The sequence below is a fragment of the Leuresthes tenuis genome, unplaced genomic scaffold, assembly GCF_036924035.1.
Source record: "Leuresthes tenuis unplaced genomic scaffold, fLeuTen1.0.hap1 SCAF_6, whole genome shotgun sequence".
NCBI lineage: Eukaryota > Metazoa > Chordata > Actinopteri > Atheriniformes > Atherinopsidae > Leuresthes > Leuresthes tenuis.
This window is the reverse complement of record NW_027325360.1, coordinates 29,381,661-29,404,120: the sequence shown is the minus strand read 5'-3', so window position 1 is coordinate 29,404,120 and position 22,460 is coordinate 29,381,661. Positions and strand designations below refer to the sequence as shown.

Here is a 22,460-nt window from a genome sequence, read left to right as displayed (position 1 = left end):
ACCTGAAAGAGATATTGATGCGAGACCCGATCAAATGCTTTTTCAAAGTCTAAATTTAAGATGACAAGGGTGTTTCTGTCTCTAGCGTAATCAATGATGTCTCGAATCAGTACGAGGCTGTCGGTGAGTTGTCTCCCTGAGATGGCACAAGCTTGGTCTGGGTGAATTACCTCCTCTAAAACAGAGGACATCCGTGTCGCTAAAACCTTGCTAAAATGTTTACAGTCAAAGTTTAAAAGTGTGATGGGCCTCCAATTCTTTAGGTCAGTCTTATCATTTTTTTTTATAAAGTAGAGTCACTATTCCCACTCTAAAACTGTCAGGCAGTCGGTCGAGTTTTTCAAAATCTTTAAAAACATCTAAAATGTCTGATGATAAAAGGTCCCAATAGGTCAGATAGAATTATGCAGGAAGCCCGTCTAAACCCGGAGCTCGACTTCTCTTAAAACCTGTTAGGCATTTTTTTAACTCTAAAGCAGTAAAATTCTGTGTCAAGTGTGCATTCTCTTTTACGGTTTTGTCAACGAATTTTAAGATTTCTGCCGATGTTTCCAAGTGCACTGGTTTCTCTTTGTACATGTTACTATAAAAGGTATGTACAGTTTCAATCATCTCTTGTGTGGATTTTGTTAAAAACCCATCTTCTCTTTTTAGATTTTGAATACACTCCTTTTTATTTATAACTTTCTTTCTTTTTCACCTTCCTCAATTTCCTGCTCCCTGCTTCTTACAAAAATTCCTTTACTCTTTATTTCTGCTAAAACTGACATTTCCTTTTTGACATCTTTGATTTCTTCTTTAAAGTCTATGCCACACTGATTTAGTTTAAAGTAGCGCTGTAAGCGTTTATGTAGTCCCATCATACATCTATTCTCTTTCCTTTTTTTACGTTTACCTTGCTGTTTAAAAAAAGTCTGGGTCGTTTCCTTCACCATTTCCCACCATTGTGCATGTGTTTCGTAGAGGTCTTGAAGGGTCTGCCACTCTTTATAACATTCCCTGTACTGACTGACTATGATTTCATCCTCCAACAGGGAACAGTTGAGTTTCCACAGACCACTTCCTACCGTCACACCAGAAGGGGGTGAAAGGGTGCAGGAGAGCATAAGGTGGTCTGAAAAGAAAACAGGGGTTAATCTAACATCAGTGGGTGGGCAATCTCTAGTAAAGAAATAATCAATGCGAGAGGCTCTGGTGCCATCATGACTAAACCAGGTGAAGCCCTCCTCTCTGGGATGCATGGTTTTAAAACAGTCAGTAAGCTTAAAATCCCTGCATATGCCCTGAAGTAAAATCGAAGTCTTATCCACTTTAAAATCTACCCCTGCTCTTTTTCTATCTTTCCTGCTCAAGATACAGTTAAAATCCCCTCCTACAACTAAAGGTACTTGCCCTAGCATGTAAAGCTGTATATCTTCTAAAAGGTCATACCTTTCATTTTTTCCATTGAAACCATAAATATTTAAGAGGTTAAAGTCTTGCCCCATAAAATTCAAGTGTGCTAAAAGTGCCCGTCCGTCTCTCACCACTGTGCTACCTTTCACCAGAACATGCGGATTTTTAATTAGAATGGCCACACCATCATTTTTATTTTGATTTGAGCCACTCCATATCAATAAATGGGGCCACATTTCCTCCCATTGTCTATGATTTTATGGAGTCTAAGAAGGATAAAATACTCTGGGCTCTTGTCTTTGATTTCACACTTCTCACATTTAGTGTTGAGAAGGTGAGAACCATTAAAAGCATAAAGGAAAGTAGGTATGTCATTTTCGTTTTTCTAAGTTATCAAAACAAATTACACACAGGTTATTTCTTGGGAAACTAGCTCTTCCTTCATTTCTTTAGGTGAAAAGTGAGTAGGGTGATCTATATTTCCCTTTCGGACTCTCGGTGTTGGCCTCTGACGCAATGTTGCATTTAACTTTGAGTCCCTGGGGGTTGATTGCAGAGCTGAAGTTAAAAAGGAGACCTCATTTGGTGAGTCGGAGGGGAAGACTCTAGGTTCTTCCACTGAAGAACTGTCTGAAAGGGACCTAACCCTTCCCCTCTTCTCTGATACCACTGGGGAATCAGAGGCTCAGATGCCGTCCTCTTCGGCTGTTGACCTTCGGGGAGGTGAGTATCTTCACTAGACTCACCTGTCTGCTCTTCCTCCTCATTTAGCGTAGCTCCACCCTCTGCCTGTGAATTCTCACAGACTTCAACACTGAGTGGTGAGGCCTCTACAGGCCCCTCCCCTTTTTGCTCCTCACTTCCAATCCAAGCTTTTGGCGGGAAGTTTGAATTTATTGGGTCAACCTCTTCACTTTGTTCACCAACTGCCACCTTTGGTCCTTCTCTTTGTTGGCTTGACTGTGGCTTTACCGTCTTTAATTTGTTGGCAAAAGATTTAGGGCAATCTCTGAAGAGGTGATTTAATTCTCCACAGAGATTACATTTCCTGCCATTTGGACACTCTCCAAAAGTTTGCCCAATTTCTCTGCTCTTCCCACATAACACCTTGGTACAAGCCTCAACCAGGTGCCCATGCTCACCACACTTGCGGCAGAACTTGGGCTGCCCCTGGTAGTGGATGTAACCTCGGTTTTCAAGGTGGCCAGAGTGTCGCCCACCCGCTGCACTGAGCACTCTTCAGCCCTTTTAAATGGTATAACTTTGCAATCCCGCACGCTCCAGCAAGCACCATTCAAGCAACAACTTTGCACTCCAGCTTCGAACATCGGCACAGTCGCAACAAGTAAGGCGACTCTACTCAGAGAAGTCACTCTGCACAGTAAGAAGATTTCTTTTGCACAGACAGAAAGGGCTTCACCCGCAAAGGTAAAGCCTGCCAAAAATAGAAACAACTCATTAGTGCTGCTCTCCACAGAAATCTTTAGTAAAAGGCGAAAGACTTGTACGTTATGAAGAGAAACCAGAGTACGATTATCCGTCACTGCGGGAGCAGGGCATCAGGCTAGTTGGCATAGCCACCTTCCCCATGGTGAGCTTTGCTTGGTTGAGACGCTTGCTCCCCCCCCCCCCCCCTTGCTCCTCGGCTGACCAACTAGGAACAATCGGGCCCTATTCGATGGCTGCCTTGTCTTTTACTCTGTGCAAAAGACAAGGCAGCAACAAAAACACCACGACAATCCCGTATTGAGGCTTTGTTTTGATCGCTCATTCGGTGTCGCGTTTCTTTCAAGCAATTCTCCCGGTTAGCCCACACTCGGCTCGCTCCCATAGCCGTGTTAAAGTCTACTTCGCATTCACTCTCTTTTCTCAGCAGACTCTTGGGATTTTATCTATAAAATGAATTCCTTCAGTCAAACTATGTGAAAACTGCTTTGTCCTTAATATTTACCATGTCTAGAAAGATTTAAACAAAAAAAACAACGTTGTACTTTGCAGTAAAAGAAAGAGCAAATCTAAAGTTTCAGGAATCCGAGAATAAGCTTACTTTCATGAGTTCTTCACGATTTCGGATTTTGCTATAAAATGAATTCCTTCACTCAAACTAAATTAAAACTGCTAAACCGCTAATCTGTTATATGTAAGGCAGATGTCAAATTCACCGAAATAGGATCAAAGGGTATTCAGCCAATCGAGCTGTAGCAGCTTCGGTAAAAGAGTATAAGTTGAAGAGTTTGTGAATAAAGGTGTGCGCACACATAGTGTGCTGTACGAAAATAGGCAGGGAGCAATGCCGGCTGGGGTATATGTTCTTGTATGTTGTCTGACTGTTTGATTTGAATGTGTTGTGTAAGTGTCCTGTTGAATGTTACATGTTTGGGCTTTGACACGCTTCACGGTGGTTGTTAACTGTGTGGTGTGTCCTGAAATGTTATATGTTTGGGCTGTGTGACATGCTTAATGCTTGTCAGTAGCTACCCACTTATTCATATATAGCAACTGACAACATAAGAAGTCCGGACATACTTTGATAGTAGTTGTAGAAGTATCCTTATTGATAATAGATCACTAATTCATAGTGATAGAACAGTAGATGAACAGGTGCTTGCACATGTCTCACGAAAATAAAATGGGTGTATGATTGCTGACGGCAGAGCAATACTGCCAAACTTATGAGTTCTTGTGGCAAACTTGATTCAGTGTCTTGACGTGTATACGCTGTTTCGCTGACTTGATTGTCACAAGAAACAAAGTGTGTTTGATAAGATCCGACCATTTTATTACGGGAGGATCAGTATGTATGGATTCTGATGTGACTGATAAACCCATTCGTATCTTAAGCATAATCTAATACGTGAGACAACGCCCTGGCACACGATAAAAAAAAAAAAAGAGAGAGAGCGGTTTTGTGTCCCCACAGTCCATAATGTAGAAAAGAGAGAAAAAAGCCTTTCTGATTTGGTGTGTGTGCTCATAGTGCAGAGTGTAGAGAAAAGAAAGCCGTTTTGGTGTCACGGGTGTTGTGACTTACACACACACATTTCTAAATTGAGAAAGGAAATTATTTTAGAGGAAGCACTAGAGTTTAGATCCCACATTTGTTGATAGGCATTCATTTATTTCTTCACTTCTGATGAAGTTTCAACAATAAACAACAAACTTTGTATTATGAGAAAGAACCAGACTCATTCTTCAGGAATCCGAAAATAAGCTCTATTTTATGAGTTATGCACGAATTCGGATTCTCCTATAAAACGAATTCATTAACTCAAACCAAGTTAAGACTGCTTTGTCCTTCATATTTATTCATGTCTAATCAAGTTTCAACGATAAACAACGTTGTACTTTGTAGAATGAGAAAGAACTTCTTCAGCAATAAGCATCTCTCGACATATGACGAAATACAGATTTTGCTATAAAATTAATTCCTTCTATCAGCCTGACTTAAAACTGTTTGTCCTCCTTATTTATCCACTTCAAATCAAGTTTCAACAATTAAAAAAATGTGTAGTTTGAGAAAGAACAACTTAATCTTCAGCAATCAGTATAAAAAGAGGTGCAAATGCCAACCATACATACCTAAAAGGTGGAGCGGAAGTATTCAGCTGCAAGTAGGTGTGAATGTTCGACCATAATTTGTAAAAAGCGGGTAAGAAAAGGTTCGAATGCCCGACTATATATTAACAAAAGCGGGAGGAGAGGTCTTCGGATGAGAGTGGGTGAGAATTTCCAACCATAATCTATAAAATACGGTGAAAAAAAATATGTGAATGCCTCATAGAACACTAAAAGCGGAAGTGTTCGGCTGCAAGAAGGTGTGAATGTCCGACTATATTTGGTGAAAAGCAGGTGAAGCAAGGTCTGAATGCCCAACCTTACATCATGAAAAGCGAGATCAGAGGTGTTTGGCTGCAAGAAGGCCATAGTTTGCCAAAAGCGGGTAAGGTGTGAATGTCCGACTAAATATCAACAAAATTTGGGGCGGAGGTCTTCGGATGCAAGTGGGTGTGAATATCCCACCATACAAGTATGGTGGAGAGGAGGCTGTGAATAGCCGACCATAGTTTGGAAAAAGCGGGTAAGAAAAGGTTTGAATGCCCGAACATACACCATCAAAAGAGGGAGCGGAGGTGTTCCGCTGTACCAAGGTGTGAATGTCCAACCATACTTGGTAAAAAGCGGGTAAGAAAAGGTTAAAATACCCGACTGTACACAATCAATAGCGGGAGCGGATGTGTTCGGCTACAAGAAGATGTGAAAGTCCGACCATGGTTTGTAAAAAGCGGGTAAGAAAAGGTGCGAATGTCCGACAATGTATGATCAAAAGAGAGAGCGGAGGTTTTCGGATACAAGAAGGTTTGAATGTCCCACCATAGTTTGTAAAAAGCGGGTAAGAAAAGGTTTGAATGCCCGACTATACACCATCAAAAGCGGGAGCAGAGGTGTTCCGCTGTAAGACGGTGTGAATGTCCGACCATAGTTGGTAAAAAGCGGGTAAGAAAAGGTTAAAATACCCGACTGTACACAATCAATAGCGGGAGCGGAGTTGTTCGGCTACAAGAAGGTGTGAAAGTCCGACCATGGTTTGTAAAAAACGGGGAGAAAAGGCTAGAAAGCCCGACTATACACCATCAAAAAGAAGGTTTGAATGTCCATCAATAATTGCTTTAAAACAAGAAAGTAAATTTTCGAATATCAAACCACACATGATCATAAGCGGGAGAGGAGGTGTTCGGCTGCAAGAAGGTGTGAATGTCCACCCATAATTCATGAAAAATGGGTAAAAAAAAAGGTGCGAATGCCAAATAATACATTATCAAAAGCAGGTGTGAATGTCAGATCATAATTTGTAAAAAGCTGATGAGAAAGGGTGAGAATGCCCGACTATACACCATCAAATGCGGGAGCGGAGATGTTCGGCTCTGAGTAGGTGTGAATGTCCGACCATAATTGCTGAAGAATGTGTTAGAAAAGGTAAGAATGCTGGACCATACATCATCAAAAGCGGGAGAGGTGGTGTTCGGCTGCAAAAAGGTGTGACTGTTCGACTAAAGTTTGTAAAAAGTGGGTAAGACAAGGTGCGAATGCCTGACAATGTATGATCAAAAGCGGGAGCGGAGGTGTTCAGCTGCAAGAAGGTCTACATGTCCATCAATAATTGCTAGAAAACATGAAAGAAACTTTTCGAAAATCAAACCGCAATTGATCATAAGTGGGATAGGAGGTGTTCAGCTGCAAGGTGTGAATGTCCACCCATAATTCCTGAAAAATGGGCAAAAAAAAGGTGTGAATGCCCAACCATACATCATCAAAAGCAGGAGTGGAAGTGTTCGGCTACAAGAAGGTGTGAACGTCCAACCAAAATATGTAAAAAGAAGTTAAGAAAAGGTTCGAATATCCAACCAAATATAATCAAAAGCGGGAGCAGAGCTGTTCGACTGCAAGTAGGTGTGAATGTCAGATCATAATTTGCAAAAAGCTGATGAGAAAGGGTGAGAATGCCCGACTATACATCATCAAATGCGGGAGCGGAGTTGTTCGGCTGTGAGTAGGTGTGAATCTCCGACCATAATTGCTGAAAAATGTGTTAGAAAAGGTAAAAATGCCGGTCCATACATCATCAAAAGCGAGAGAGGTTGTGTTCGACTGCAAGTAGGTGTGAATGTCCAGCCATAATTACTCACAAACGGGTAAGAAAAGGTAGTAGCCAGACCATATATGATCAAAACAGGGTGCGGAGGTGGTTCAGCTGCAAGAAGGTTTGAATGTCAAACTAAAGTTCAAATATATTAACAAAAGCGGGAGGAGAGGTCTTCGGATGAGAGTGGTTGAAAATTTCCAACCATAATGTATAAAATGCGGTGAAAAAAAACGTTTGATAGAACACTAAAAGGTGGAACGGAAGTGTTCGGCTGCAAGAAGGTGTGAATGTCCGACTATATTTGGTGAAAAGCAGGTGAAGCAAGGTCTGAATGCCCAACCTTACATCATCAAAAGCAAGATCAGAGTTGTTTGGCTGCAAGAAGGCCATAGTTTGCCAAAAGCGGGTAAGGTGCGAATGTCCGACTAAATATCAACAAAATTTGGGGCGGAGGTCTTCGGATGCAAGTGGGTGTGAATATCCCACCATACAAGTATAGTGGAGAGGAAGCTGTGAATAGCCGACCATAGTTTGGAAAAAGCGGGTAAGAAAAGGTTTGAATGCCCGAACATACACCATCAAAAGAGGGAGCGGAGGTGTTCCGCTGTACGAAGGTGTGAATGTCCGACCATACTTGGTAAAAAGCGGGTAAGAAAAGGTTAAAATACCCGACTGTACACAATCAATAGCGGGAGCGGATGTGTTCGGCTACAAGAAGATGTGAAAGTCCGACCATGGTTTGTAAAAAGCGGGTAAGAAAAGGTGCGAATGTCCGACAATGTATGATCAAAAGAGAGAGCGGAGGTTTTCGGATACAAGAAGGTTTGAATGTCCCACCATAGTTTGTAAAAAGCGGGTAAGAAAAGGTTAAAATACCCGACTGTACACAATCAATAGCGGGAGCGGAGTTGTTCGGCTACAAGAAGGTGTGAAAGTCCGACCATGGTTTGTAAAAACCGGGAAGAAAAGGCTCGAAAGCCCGACTATACACCATCAAAAAGAAGGTTTGAATGTCCATCAATAATTGCTTTAAAACAAGAAAGTAAATTTTCGAATATCAAACCGCACATGATCATAAGCGGGAGAGGAGGTGTTCGGCTGCAAGAAGGTGTGAATGTCCATCCATAATTCATGAAAAATGGGTAAAAAAAAAAGGTGCGAATGCCTAACAATACATTATCAAAAGCAGGTGTGAATGTCAGATCATAATTTGTAAAAAGCTGATGAGAAAGGGTGAGAATGCCCAACTATACACCATCAAATGCGGGAGCGGAGGTGTTCGGCTCTGAGTAGGTGTGAATGTCCGACCATAATTGCTGAAGAATGTGTTAGAAAAGGTAAGAATGCTGGACCATACATCATCAAAAGCGGGAGAGATGGTGTTCGGCTGCAAAAAGGTGTGACTGTTCGACTAAAGTTTGTAAAAAGTGGGTAAGACAAGGTGCGAATGCCTGACAATGTATGATCAAAAGCGGGAGCGGAGGTGTTCAGCTGCAAGAAGGTCTACATGTCCATCAATAATTGCTAGAAAACATGAAAGAAACTTTTCGAAAATCAAACCGCAATTGATCATAAGTGGGATAGGAGGTGTTCAGCTGCAAGGTGTGAATGTCCACCCATAATTCCTGAAAAATGGGCAAAAAAAAGGTGTGAATGCCCAACCATACATCATCAAAAGCAGGAGTGGAAGTGTTCGGCTACAAGAAGGTGTGAAAGTCCAACCAAAATATGTAAAAAGAAGTTAAGAAAAGGTTCGAATATCCAACCAAACATAATCAAAAGCAGGAGCAGAGCTGTTCGACTGCAAGTAGGTGTGAATGTCAGATCATAATTTGCAAAAAGCTGATGAGAAAGGGTGAGAATGCCCGACTATACATCATCAAATGCGGGAGCGGAGTTGTTCGGCTGTGAGTAGGTGTGAATCTCCGACCATAATTGCTGAAAAATGTGTTAGAAAAGGTAAAAATGCCGGTCCATACATCATCAAAAGCGAGAGAGGTTGTGTTCGACTGCAAGTAGGTGTGAATGTCCAGCCATAATTACTCACAAACGGGTAAGAAAAGGTAGTAGCCAGACCATATATGATCAAAACAGGGTGCGGAGGTGGTTCAGCTGCAAGAAGGTTTGAATGTCAAACTAAAGTTCAAATATATTAACAAAAGCGGGAGGAGAGGTCTTCGGATGAGAGTGGTTGAAAATTTCCAACCATAATGTATAAAATGCGGTGAAAAAAAAGGTGTGATAGAACACTAAAAGGTGGAACGGAAGTGTTCGGCTGCAAGAAGGTGTGAATGTCCGACTATATTTGGTGAAAAGCAGGTGAAGCAAGGTCTGAAAACCCAACCTTACATCATCAAAAGCAAGATCAGAGTTGTTTGGCTGCAAGAAGGCCATAGTTTGCCAAAAGTGGGTAAGGTGCGAATGTCCGACTAAATATCAACAAAATTTGGGGCGGAGGTCTTCGGATGCAAGTGGGTGTGAATATCCCACCATACAAGTATGGTGGAGAGGAAGCTGTGAATAGCCGACCATAGTTTGGAAAAAGCGGGTAAGAAAAGGTTTGAATGCCCGAACATACACCATCAAAAGAGGGAGCGGAGGTGTTCCGCTGTACGAAGGTGTGAATGTCCGACCATACTTGGTAAAAAGCGGGTAAGAAAAGGTTAAAATACCCGACTGTACACAGTCAATAGCGGGAGCGGATGTGTTCGGCTACAAGAAGATGTGAAAGTCCGACCATGGTTTGTAAAAAGCGGGTAAGAAAAGGTGCGAATGTCCGACAATGTATGATCAAAAGAGAGAGCGGAGGTTTTCGGATACAAGAAGGTTTGAATGTCCCACCATAGTTTGTAAAAAGCGGGTAAGAAAAGGTTCGAATGCCCGACTATACACCATAAAAAGCGGGAGCGGAGGTGTTCCGCTGTAAGACGGTGTGAATGTCTGACCATAGTTGGTAAAAAGCGGGTAAGAAAAGGTTAAAATACCCGACTGTAAAAAATCAATAGCGGGAGCGTAGTTGTTCGGCTACAAGAAGGTGTGAAAGTCCGACCATGGTTTGTAAAAAGCAGTTAAGAAAAGGTTCGAATATCCAATTAAACATAATCAAAAGCGGGAGCAGAGCTGTTCGACTGCAAGTAGGTGTGAATGTCCAGCCATAATTACTCACAAACGGGGGAAGAAAAGGTAGTATTGCCAGACCATACATGATCAAAAAAGGGAGCGGAGGTTCAGCTGCAAGGTGTGAATGTCTGACTATAGTTTGTAAAAAGCGGGTAAGACAAGGTGCGAATGTCCGACAATGTATGATCAAAAGAGAGAGCGGAGGTTTTCGGATACACGAAAGTTTGAATGTCCTACCATAGTTTGTAAATAGCGGGTAAGAAAAGGTTCGAATGCCCGACTATACACCATAAAAAGCGGGAGCGGAGGTGTTCCGCTGTAAGACGGTGTGAATGTCCGACCATAGTTGGTAAAAAGCGGGTAAGAAAAGGTTAAAATACCCGACTGTACAAAATCAATAGCGGGAGCGGAGTTGTTCGGCTACAAGAAGGTGTGAAAGTCCGACCATGGTTTGTAAAAAGCAGTTAAGAAAAGGTTCGAATATCCAATCAAACATAATCAAAAGCGGGAGCAGAGCTGTTCGACTGCAAGTAGGTGTGAATGTCCAGCCATAATTACTCACAAACGGGGGAAGAAAAGGTAGTATTGCCAGACCATACATGATCAAAACAGGGAGCGGAGGTTCAGCTGCAAGGTGTGAATGTCTGACTATAGTTTGTAAAAAGCGGGTAAGACAAGGTGCGAATGCCCGACTATACATCATCAAAAGCGGGAGCGGAGGTGTTCAGCTGCAAGAAGGTGTGAATGTTCGACTAAAGTTTGTAAAAAGCTGGTAAGACAAGGAGCGATGTCCCGACATTGTATGATCAAAAGCGGGAGCGGAGGTGTCCAGCTGTGAGTAGGTGTGAATGTCCGACCATAATTGCTGAAAAATGTGTTAGAAAAGGTAAGAATACTGGACCATACATCAAGTATTGTAAAAAGCAGTGAAAAGCGAGAAAAAGCTTTTCGTGAGTTCTGCATGATTTGGGATTTTGCTTATAAAATGCATTACTTCACTCAAACTATGTTAAAACTGATTTGTCCTTCATATTTACCATGTCTAGAAAGATTTCAACAAAAAAACAACGTTGTACTTTGCTTAAAAGAAAGAGCAAATCTAAAGTTTCAGGAATCCGAATATAAGCCTGCTTTCATGAGTTCTGCACGATTTTGGATTTTGCTATAAAATGAATTGCTTTGCTCAAACCAAGTTAAAACTGCTTTGTCCTTCCATATTCATCAATGTCTAGATCGACTTCAACAAAGAAAAACATTGGACTTTGCAGTAGAAGAAGTTGAAATCCATCTACACATTGATAAATATGAAGGACAAAGCAGTTCCCACTTGCCCATAAGAAAATAAGCTTATTCTCGGATTCCTGATCCTTCAGTTTTGCTCTTTCTTCTACTGCAAAATACAATGTCGTTCTTTGTTGAAGTCGATCTAGACAAAAAAAGCAGTTTTAACTTGGTTTGAGTGAATGAATTCATTTTATACATAAAATCCGAAATCGTGCAGAACTCATGAAAATAAGCTTATTCTCGGATTCCTAAAACTTTTGATTGGCTCTTTCTTTTACTGCAAAGTACAACGTTGTTTTTTTGTTTAAATCTATCGAGACATTGATAAATATGAAGGTAAAAGCCGTTTTAACATAGTTTGAGTGAAGGAATTGATTTTATAGATAAAATCCCAAATCATGCAGAACTCCTCAAAAGGGGCGTATGGCTTAATCACAAGTGTGGCTCTTTCTCATTCAGGGTAGTATGAGGAAGTTTATGCTTGAAATATATGTAGAAATGGGTACATATGAAGGACAAAGCAGTGTTAACTTAGTTTGCGTGAAGGAATTCATTTTATACATAAAATCCGAAATCGTGCAGACCTCATGAAAATAAGCTTATTCTCGGATTCCTAAAACTTTTGATTTGCACTTTCTTTTACTGCAAAGTACAACGTTGTTTTTTGTTGAAATCTATCTAGACATTGATAAATACCAGCCGAAACTCTGCTGCCGCTTTTGATAATTTATGGTTGGGCATTCTTACCTTTTCTTACCCGCTTTTTACAAATTATGATCTTACATTCACACCTACTTGCAGTCGAACACCTTCTCATCCACTTATGATCATGTGCGGTTGGGCTTTCGCACCTTTTCTTACCCATTTTTCAGTAATTATGGGTGGACATTCAGACCTTCTTGCAGCCGAAAACCTCCGCTCCTCTTTTGATCATACATTGTCGGGCATTCACACCTTGTCTTACCCGCTTTTTACAAACTTTAGTCGGACATTCCAACCTTCTTGCAGCTGAACCACCTCCACTCCCTGTTTTGATCATATATGGTCTGGCAATAGTACCTTTTCTTACCCGTTTGTGAGTAATTATGGCTGGACATTCACACCTACTTGCAGCCGAACACAACCTCTCCCGCTTTTGATGATATATGGTCCGGCATTCTTACCTTTTCTAACACATTTTTAAGCAATTATGGTCGGACATTCACACCTACTCACAGACGAACACCTCCGCTCCCACATTTGATAGTGTATAGTCGGGCATTCTCACCCTTTCTCAACAGCTTTTTGCAAATTATGATCTGATATTCACACCTACTTGCAGTCGAACAGCTCTGCTCCCGCTTTTGATTATGTTTGGTTGGATATTCGAACATTTTCTTAACTGCTTTTTACAAACTTTGGTCGGACGTTCACACCTTCTTGCAGCCGAACACCTCCGCTTCCGCTTTTGATGGTATATATTCGGGTATTCGAACCTTCTCTTACCCGCTTTTTACAAACCATGGTTGGACTTTCATACCTTCTTTTAGCTGAACAACTCCACTCCTGCTTTTGATGATTTATGGTTGGACATTCGCATCTTTTCCTACCCATTTTTCAGTAATTATGGGTGGATATTCACACCTTCTTGCAGCTGAACACCTCCTCTCCCGTTAATGATCATGTAAGGTTTGATATTCGAATAATTTTTTTCATGTTTTAAAGCAATTATTAATGGACATTCACACCTACTTGCAGCCGAACACCACCTCTCCCGCTTTTGATGATGTATGGACCGGCATTCTTACCTTTTCTAACACATTTTTCAGCAATTATGGTTGGAGAATCACACCTACTCACAGCCGAACAACTCCGCTACCGCATTTGATGGTGTATAGTCGGGATTTCTCACCCTTTCTCATCAGCTTTTTGCAAATTATTCTCTGACATTCACACCTACTTGCAGTCGAACAGCTCTGCTCCCGCTTTTGATTATGTTTGGTTAGATATTCGAACCTTTTCTTAACTGCTTTTTCACAAACTTTGGTCGGACGTTCACACCTTCTTGCAGCCGAACACCTACGCTTCCGGTTTTGATTGTGTATATTCGGGCATACGAACCTTTTCTTACCCGCTTTTTACAAACCATGGTCGGACTTTCACACCTTCTCTTAGCTGAACAACTCCGCTCCCTCTTTTGATTGTGTACAGTCGGGTATTTTAACCTTTTCTTACCCGCTTTTTACCAACTATGATCGGACATTCACACCGTCTTACAGCGGAACACCTCCGCTACCTCTTTTGATGGTGTATGTTCGGGCATTCGAACCTTTTCTTACCCGCTTTTTAAAACCAGGGTCGGACTTTCACACCTTTTAGTAGCCGAACAACTCCGCTCCCGCTATTGATTGTGTACAGTCGGGTATTTTAACCTTTTCTTACCCGCTTTTTACCAACTATGGTGGGACATTCACACCTTCTTACAGCGGAACACCTCCGCTCCCTCTTTTGATGGTGTATGTTTGGGCATTTGAACCTTTTCTTACCCGCTTTTTACAAACTATGGTCGGACATTCACACCTTCTTGTAGCCGAACACATCCACTCGTGCATTTGATGATGTATGGTTGGGAATTCGCACCTTTTCTTACCCATTTTTCAGTAATTATGGGTGGACATTCACACCTTCTTGCAGCTGAACACCTCCTCTCCCGCTTATTATCATGTGCGGTTTGATATTAGAAAATTCTCTTTCATGTTTTCTAGCAATTATTGATGGACATTCACACCTTCTTGCAGCTGAACACCTCCGCTCCAGCTTTTGATGGTGTATAGTTCGGCTTTCGAGCCTTTTCTTCCCCGGTTTTTACGAATTATGGTTGGACATTCAGACCTTCTTTCAGCCGAAAACCTCCGCTCCCTCTTTTGATCATACATTGTCGGGCATTCGCACCTTTTCCTACCCGCTTTTTACAAACTTTAGTCGGACATTAACACCTTCTTGCAGCTTAACCACCTCCGCTCCCTGTTTTGATCATGTATGGTCTGGCAATACTACCTTTTCTTACCCATTTGTGAGTAATTATGGCTGGACATTCACACCTACTTGCAGCCGAACACCACCTCTCCCGCTTTTGATGATGTATGGACCGGCATTGTTACCTTTTCTAACACATTTTTCAGCAATTATGGTCGGACGTTCACACCTTCTTGCAGCCGAACACCTACGCTTCCGGTTTTGATAGTGTATATTCGGGCATACGAACCTGTTCTTACCCGCTTTTTACAAACCATGGTCGGACTTTCACACCTTCTTGTAGCCGAACACATCCACTCCTGCTTTTGATGATGTATGGTTGGGCATTCGCACCTTTTCTTACCCATTTTTCAGTAATTATGGGTGGATATTCACACCTTCTTGCAGCGGAACACCTCCTCTCCCGCTTATGATTATGTGCGGTTTGATATTCGAAAATTTTCTTTCATGTTTTATAGCAATTATTGATGGACATTCATACCTTCTTGAAGCCGAACACATCCACTCCTGCTTTTGATGATGTATGGTTGGGCATTCGAACCTACTTGTTGCCCGTTTTTCATTAATTATGGGTGGACATTCACACCTTGTCGCAGCCAAACACCTCCGCTCCCTGTTTTGATCATGTATGTTTTGACATTCGCACCTTTTCTCACCTGCTTTTTACTATTGTCGGCCAATCACAGCTTCCTCTCCACCATACTTGTATGGTAGGAAATTCTCACCCACTCTCATCCGAAGACCTCTCCTCCCGCTTTAATTAATATTTAGTCGGGCATTCGAACCTTTTCTTACCCACTTTTTACAAATTATGGTCGAACATTCACACCTACTTGCAGCTGAATACTTCCGCTCCACCTTTTAGTGATGTATGGTTGGCATTTGCACCTTTTGTTACCCTCTTTTTATACTGATTGCTGAAGATTAAGTTGTTCTTTCTCAAACTACAATTTTTTTTTAATTGTTGAAACTTGATTTGAAGTGGATAAATAAGGAGGACAAACAGTTTTAAGTCACGCTGATAGAAGAAATTAATTTTATAGCAACATCTGTATTTCGTCATATGTCGAGAGATGCTTATTGCTGAAGAAGTTCTTTCTCATTCTACAAAGTACAACGTTGTTTATCGTTGAAACTTGATTAGACATGAATAAATATGAAGGACAAAGCAGTCTTAACTTGGTTTGAGTTAATTAATTCGTTTTATAGGAGAATCCGAATTCGTGCTTATTTTCGGATTCCTGAAGAATGAGTCTGGTTCTTTCTCATAATACAAAGTTTGTTGTTTATTGTTGAAACTTCATCAGAAGTGAAGAAATAAATGAATGCCTATCAACAAATGTGGGATCTAAACTCTACTGCCTCCTCTAAAATAATTTCTTTTCTCAATTCAGAAATGTGTGTGTGTAAGTCACAACACCCGTGACACCAAAACGGCTTTCTTTTCTCTCTTTTCTCTACACTCTGCACTATGAGCACACACACCAAATCAGAAAGGCTTTTTTCTCTCTTTTCTACATTATGGACTGTGGGGACACAAAACCGCTCTCTCTTTTTTTTTTTGATTGTGTGCCAGGGCGTTGTCTCACGTATTAGATTATGCTTAAGATACGAATGGGTTTATCAGTCACATCAGAATCCATACATACTGATCCTCCCGTAATAAAATGGTCGGATCTTATCAAACACACTTTGTTTCTTATGACAATCAAGTCAGCGAAACAGCGTATACACGTCAAGACACTGAATCAAGTTTGCCACAAGAACTCATAAGTTTGGCAGTATTGCTCTGCCGTCAGCAATCATACACCCATTTTATTTTCGTGAGACATGTGCAGGCACCTGTTCATCTACTGTTCTATCACTATGAATTAGTTTATCTATTATCAATAAGGATACTTCTACAACTACTATCAAAGTATGTCCAGACTTCTTATGTTGTCAGTTGCTATATATGAATAAGTGGGTAGCTACTGACAAGCATTAAGCATGTCACACAGCCCAAACATATAACATTTCAGGACACACCACACAGTTAACAACCACAGTGAAGTGTCAAAGCCCAAACATTCAACATGACACTTACACAACACATTCAAATCAAACAGTCAGACAACATACAAGAACATATACCCCAGCCGGCATTGCTCCCTGCCTATTTTCCTACAGCTCACTATGTGTGCGCACACCTTTATTCACAAACTCTTCAACTTATACTCTTTTACCGAAGCTGCTACAGCTCGATTGGCCGAATACCCTTAGATCCTATTTCGGTGAATTTGACATCTGCCTTACATGTAACAGATTAGCGGTTTAGCAGTTTTAATTTAGTTTGAGTGAAGGAATTCATTTTATAGCAAAATCCGAAATCGTGAAGCACTCATGAAAGTAAGCTTATTCTCGGATTCCTGAAACTTTAGATTTGCTCTTTCTTTTACTGCAAAGTACAACGTTGTTTTTTTTGTTTAAATCTTTCTAGACATGGTAAATATGAACGACAAAGCAGTTTTAACATAGTTTGAGTGAAGGAATTCATTTTATAGATAAAATCCCAAGAGTCTGCAGAGAAAAGAGAGTGAATACGAAGTAGACTTTAACACGGCTATGGGAGCGAGCCGAGTGCGGGCTAACCGGGAGAATTGCTTGAAAGAAACGCGACACCGAATGAGTGGTCAGAACAAAGCCTCAATACGGTGTTCCCGTGGTGTTTGTGGCTGCCTTGTCTTTTGCACAGAGTAAAAGACAAGGCAGCCATCGAATAGATTGTTTCTACTTGGTCAGCCGAGGAGCAGGGGGGGGGGCAAGCGTCTCAACCAAGCAAAGCTCACCAAGTAGGAACAATCGGGCCCTTTTCGATGGCTGCAACACCTGAAAGAGATATTGATGCGAGACCCGATCAAATGCTTTTTCAAAGTCTAAATTTAAGATGACAAGCCGGGTGTTTCTGTCTCTAGCGTAATCAATGATGTCTCGAATCAGTCTCGAAACAGCCTCGTGTCGGTGAGTTGTCTCCCTGAGATGGCACAAGCTTGGTCTGGGTGAATTACCTCCTCTAAAACAGAGGACATCCGTGTCGCTAAAACCTTGCTAAAAAGTTTACAGTCAAAGTTTAAAAGTGTGATGGGCCTCCAATTCTTTAGGTCAGTCTTATCATTTTTTTTATAAAGTAGAGTCACTATTCCCACTCTAAAACTGTCAGGCAGTCGGTCGAGTTTTTCAAAATCTTTAAAAACATCTAAAATGTCTGATGATAAAAGGTCCCAATAGGTCAGATAGAATTCTGCAGGAAGCCCGTCTAAACCCGGAGCTCGACTTCTCTTAAAACCTGTTAGGCATTTTTTTAACTCTAAAGCAGTAAAATTCTGTGTCAAGTGTGCATTCTCTTTTACGGTTTTGTCAACGAAATTTAAGATTTCTGCCGATGTTTCCAAGTGCACTGGTTTCTCTTTGTACATGTTACTATAAAAGGTATGTACAGTTTCAATCATCTCTTGTGTGGATTTTGTTAAAAACCCATCTTCTCTTTTTAGATTTTGAATACACTCCTTTTTATTTATAACTTTCTTTCTTTTTCACCTTCCTCAATTTCCTGCTCCCTGCTTCTTACAAAAATTCCTTTACTCTTTATTTCTGCTAAAACTGACATTTCCTTTTTGACATCTTTGATTTCTTCTTTAAAGTCTATGCCACACTGATTTAGTTTAAAGTAGCGCTGTAAGCGTTTATGTAGTCCCATCATACATCTATTCTCTTTCCTTTTTTTACGTTTACCTTGCTGTTTAAAAAAAGTCTGGGTCGTTTCCTTCACCATTTCCCACCATTGTGCATGTGTTTCGTAGAGGTCTTGAAGGGTCTGACACTCTTTATAACATTCCCTGTACTGACTGACTATGATTTCATCCTCCAACAGGGAACAGTTGAGTTTCCACAGACCACTTCCTACCGTCACACCAGAAGGGGGTGAAAGGGTGCAGGAGAGCATAAGGTGGTCTGAAAAGAAAACAGGGGTTAATCTAACATCAGTGGGTGGGCAATCTCTAGTAAAGAAATAATCAATGCGAGAGGCTCTGGTGCCATCATGACTAAACCAGGTGAAGCCCTCCTCTCTGGGATGCATGGTTTTAAAACAGTCAGTAAGCTTAAAATCCCTGCATATGCCCTGAAGTAAAATCGAAGTCTTATCCACTTTAAAATCTACCCCTGCTCTTTTTCTATCTTTCCTGCTCAAGATACAGTTAAAATCCCCTCCTACAACTAAAGGTACTTGCCCTAGCATGTAAATTTGTATATCTTCTAAAAGGTCATACCTTTCATTTTTTCCATTGAAACCATAAATATTTAAGAGGTTAAAGTCTTGCCCCATAAAATTCAAGTGTGCTAAAAGTGCCCGTCCGTCTCTCACCACTGTGCTACCTTTCACCAGAACATGCGGATTTTTAATTAGAATGGCCACACCATCATTTTTATTTTGATTTGAGCCACTCCATATCGATAAATGGGGCCACATTTCCTCCCATTGTCTATGGTTTTTTAAAAAAGGTAGTCCACATTCTTGTATTAAAAACACATCTGATTTTATGGAGTCTAAGAAGGATAAAATACTCTGGGCTCTTGTCTTTGATTTCACACTTCTCACATTTAGTGTTGAGAAGGTGAGAACCATTAAAAGCATAAAGGAAAGTAGGTATGTCATTTTCGTTTTTCTAAGTTATCAAAACAAATTACACACAGGTTATTTCTTGGGAAACTAGCTCTTCCTTCATTTCTTTAGGTGAAAAGTGAGTAGGGTGATCTATATTTCCTTTTCGGACTCTCGGTGTTGGCCTCTGACGCAATGTTGCATTTAACTTTGAGTCCCTGGGGGTTGATTGCAGAGCTGAAGTTGAAAAGGAGACCTCATTTGGTGAGTCGGAGGGGAAGACTCTAGGTTCTTCCACTGAAGAACTGTCTGAAAGGGACCTAACCCTTCCCCTCTTTTCTGATACCACTGGGGAATCAGAGGCTCAGATGCCGTCCTCTTCGGCTGTTGACCTTCGGGGAGGTGAGTATCTTCACTAGACTCACCTGTCTGCTCTTCCTCCTCATTTAGCGTAGCTCCACCCTCTGCCTGTGAATTCTCACAGACTTCAACACTGAGTGGTGAGGCCTCTACAGGCCCCTCCCCTTTTTGCTCCTCACTTCCAATCCAAGCTTTTGGCGGGAAGTTTGAATTTATTGGGTCAACCTCTTCACTTTGTTCACCAACTGCCACCTTTGGTCCTTCTCTTTGTTGGCTTGACTGTGGCTTTACCGTCTTTAATTTGTTGGCAAAAGATTTAGGGCAATCTCTGAAGAGGTGATTTAATTCTCCACAGAGATTACATTTCCTGCCATTTGGACACTCTCCAAAAGTTTGCCCAATTTCTCTGCTCTTCCCACATAACACCTTGGTACAAGTCTCAACCAGGTGCCCATGCTCACCACACTTGCGGCAGAACTTGGGCTGCCCCTGGTAGTGGATGTAACCTCGGTTTTCAAGGTGGCCAGAGTGTCGCCCACCCGCTGCACTGAGCACTCTTCAGCCCTTTTAAATGGTATAACTTTACACTCCCGCACGCTCCAGCAAGCACCATTCAAGCAACAACTTTGCACTCCAGCTTCGAACATCGGCACAGTCGCAACAAGTAAGGCGACTCTACTCAGAGAAGTCACTCTGCACAGTAAGAAGATTTCTTTTGCACAGACAGAAAGGGCTTCACCCGCAAAGGTAAAGCCTGCCAAAAATAGAAACAACTCATTAGTGCTGCTCTCCACAGAAATCTTTAGTAAAAGGCGAAAGACTTGTACGTTATGAAGAGAAACCAGAGTACGATTATCCGTCACTGCGGCTCGGCTGACCAAGTAGGAACAATCGGGCCCTATTCGATGGCTGCCTTGTCTTTTACTCTGTGCAAAAGACAAGGCAGCAACAAAAACACCACGAGAATCCCGTATTGAGGCTTTGTTCTGATCGCTCATTCGGTGTCGCGTTTCTTTCAAGCAATTCTCCCGGTTAGCCCACACTCGGCTCGCTCCCATAGCCGTGTTAAAGTCTACTTCGCATTCACTCTCTTTTCTCAGCAGACTCTTGGGATTTTATCTATAAAATGAATTCCTTCACTCAAACTATGTGAAAACTGCTTTGTCCTTAATATTTACCATGTCTAGAAAGATTTAAACAAAAAAAACAACGTTGTACTTTGCAGTAAAAGAAAGAGCAAATCTAAAGTTTCAGGAATCCGAGAATAAGCTTACTTTCATGAGTTCTTCACGATTTCGGATTTTGCTATAAAATGAATTCCTTCACTCAAACTAAATTAAAACTGCTAAACCGCTAATCTGTTATATGTAAGGCAGATGTCAAATTCACCGAAATAGGATCAAAGGGTATTCGGCCAATCGAGCTGTAGCAGCTTCGGTAAAAGAGTATAAGTTGAAGAGTTTGTGAATAAAGGTGTGCGCACACATAGTGTGCTGTACGAAAATAGGAAGGGAGCAATGCCGGCTGGGGTATATGTTCTTGTATGTTGTCTGACTGTTTGATTTGAATGTGTTGTGTAAGTGTCCTGTTGAATGTTACATGTTTGGGCTTTGACACGCTTCACTGTGGTTGTTAACTGTGTGGTGTGTCCTGAAATGTTATATGTTTGGGCTGTGTGACATGCTTAATGCTTGTCAGTAGCTACCCACTTATTCATATATAGCAACTGACAACATAAGAAGTCCGGACATACTTTGATAGTAGTTGTAGAAGTATCCTTATTGATAATAGATCACTAATTCATAGTGATAGAACAGTAGATGAAGAGGTGCTTGCACATGTCTCACGAAAATAAAATGGGTGTATGATTGCTGACGGCAGAGCAATACTGCCAAACTTATGAGTTCTTGTGGCAAACTTGATTCAGTGTCTTGACGTGTATACGCTGTTTCGCTGACTTGATTGTCACAAGAAACAAAGTGTGTTTGATAAGATCCGACCATTTTATTACGGGAGGATCAGTATGTATGGATTCTGATGTGACTGATAAACCCATTCGTATCTTAAGCATAATCTAATACGTGAGACAACGCCCTGGCACACGATAAAAAAAAAAGAAGAGAGAGAGCGGTTTTGTGTCCCCACAGTCCATAATGTAGAAAAGAGTGAAAAAAGCCTTTCTGATTTGGTGTGTGTGCTCATAGTGCAGAGTGTAGAGAAAAGAAAGCCGTTTTGGTGTCACGGGTGTTGTGACTTACACACACACATTTCTAAATTGAGAAAAGAAATTATTTTAGAGGAAGCACTAGAGTTTAGATCCCACATTTGTTGATAGGCATTCATTTATTTCTTCACTTCTGATGAAGTTTCAACAATAAACAACAAACTTTGTATTATGAGAAAGAACCAGACTCATTCTTCAGGAATCCGAAAATAAGCACGAATTCGGATTCTCCTATAAAACTAATTAATTAACTCAAACCAAGTTAAGACTGCTTTGTCCTTCATATTTATTCATGTCTAATCAAGTTTCAACGATAAACAACGTTGTACTTTGTAGAATGAGAAAGAACTTCTTCAGCAATAAGCATCTCTCGACATATGACGAAATACAGATTTTGCTATAAAATTAATTTCTTCTATCAGCGTGACTTAAAACTGTTTGTCCTCCTTATTTATCCACTTCAAATCAAGTTTCAACAATTAAAAAAAAATTGTAGTTTGAGAAAGAACAACTTAATCTTCAGCAATCAGTATAAAAAGAGGGTAACAAAAGGTGCAAATGCCAACCATACATCATCAAAAGCAGGAGTGCATGTAATCGGCTACAAGAAGGTGTGAACGTCCAACCAAAGTTTGTAAAAAGCAGTTAAGAAAAGGTTCGAATATCCAACCATACATAATCAAAAGCGGGAGCAGAGCTGTTCGACTGCAAGTAGGTGTGAATGTCAGATCATAATTTGCAAAAAGCTGATGAGAAAGGGTGAGAATGCCCGACTATACACC

General features: G+C 41.1%; 2 non-coding genes across 2 annotated transcripts; both read right to left on the bottom strand.

The window, feature by feature from the left end:
- Window positions 1–2,812: 2,812 nt before the first annotated feature.
- LOC140310614 (U5 spliceosomal RNA) lies at window positions 2,813–2,926 on the bottom strand. The gene has a single exon (XR_011916668.1). It is a non-coding gene; the product is annotated as a U5 spliceosomal RNA (small nuclear RNA).
- A 17,264-nt stretch (window positions 2,927–20,190) lies between these two features.
- Window positions 20,191–20,304, bottom strand: LOC140310613 (U5 spliceosomal RNA). Its single transcript, XR_011916667.1, has one exon. It is a non-coding gene; the product is annotated as a U5 spliceosomal RNA (small nuclear RNA).
- Window positions 20,305–22,460: the final 2,156 nt, after the last annotated feature.